This window comes from Belonocnema kinseyi, chromosome 4, assembly GCF_010883055.1.
Source record: "Belonocnema kinseyi isolate 2016_QV_RU_SX_M_011 chromosome 4, B_treatae_v1, whole genome shotgun sequence".
NCBI classification, from domain to species: Eukaryota; Metazoa; Arthropoda; class Insecta; order Hymenoptera; family Cynipidae; genus Belonocnema; species Belonocnema kinseyi.
The window spans coordinates 93530537-93532096 of NC_046660.1; positions in this window are offsets into that span (position 1 = coordinate 93530537).

Genomic DNA, 1560 nt, shown 5'->3' on the forward strand with positions numbered 1-1560 from the left:
AATTCAAATTCGGTATCAAAAATCACCCATCACGTCATGGTTGAGCCATAACCTCAAAAAATGACGAAAAATCATGCACTGAGGCAAATAAATTTCAAAATAATGCCAGTGATGCAAATTTTCATTTCAAAAACATGTCGACAACTTTGAAGGATCAAACCTTGCCTGATATCAACTTATTTAACATAACTTTACCCAACAGAACCTGAGGTTACCTAACCTGAATTAACAGAAATTTATTGAACTACATGTATAGCTCTGGAAGCATATTTTCCCAGTATCAAATGTGTGCTACATCGAATGGGTCAACTCGAGTCTAACCTAGAAATAAATCTAAGCTAGCCTAACCTAACCTCACGAAACACAATTAAACTGATTGTGTTGTCCCGTTGTGTTTGCGGTACTGTTTGATTCAGCTTGGGCTTAACCTGCAAAGAGGTCAAACCTATCCTAACCTAAAAAAACCAGACCTAACCTAACCTAGCCGAATGAAATTCAACCACACGTGTAGCTATGTAAGCGTACGGTTCTCAGTCTTAAATGTGTGCTATATTTAATAGGTTAACTGGATCTTAACCTACAAATGAATCTGACTTAACAGAACCTAACGAAATTTTGCTTAACGTAACACAATTTAACTTAAGTGTTCCCGTTGTAACACAATAGAATTTATTTCATCGTACTACAGGTGGTTAAAACTTTAGATGCACATTACTCATTTGAAGAAACTTAGAACTACAAGTAGAATTGACCCCATTTCAATTAACTTGTCAATGTTTGTATCAATTAAAATGTAAACCTGTAACTTAAACTTGCAAATGAATAAGAGTTTTATTCAAAAATTTCTTCTCTCTGATTTTCTTAAACTTAAGGGATATATTTATGCTATCTTTCGTGTTTACATTTTATCTTACTTTTTATCGTAATTAAATTGATTTATAGACCTACTTCAGTCTATTTTCTGCCTGCTATAACGTGTCCTTTTTTCTTCGAAGGAACGATGCAAAGGGTTACGCTTACGTTTAAGACTTACATTCGTTTACCTTTTCAACATCCAGCAAAAATCAGCCATCATGACCTCGTCCCATCTACCCTGAAATCGTTGTTCCATCACTTTTATGTCTTGATGAAAACGTTCCCCTTGTTCTTTGTTGAAATTACTAACATTTTCTGGAAACGTATCCAGATGGGAATCTAGAAAGTGAAGTTTTAAATTCATCAAGCAGCCTAACTTTTTGAAGTTTCTTATCATTTTCGCAACAATATTCTCGTAGTCTAGACTTTTTTTGTTACCGAGGAAATTTTCGTTCACTGCTTTAAAACTTTTCCAAGCGTCCATTTCAATTTTCGTCATGTGGCTCACAAAGTTAGTATCTCTTGTCAATATTCGAATCTGTGGTCCATCAAAGACTCCCTCTTTCAATTTATCATCTGAAACATTAGGGAATTTAAGGGATGTATACTTATAGCATTGTCTATCTTTGTCTAACGCCTTGACAAATTGCTTCATGAGCCCAAGCTTTATGTGGAGGGGTGGTAGTAAAATTTTTTCTGGATCAA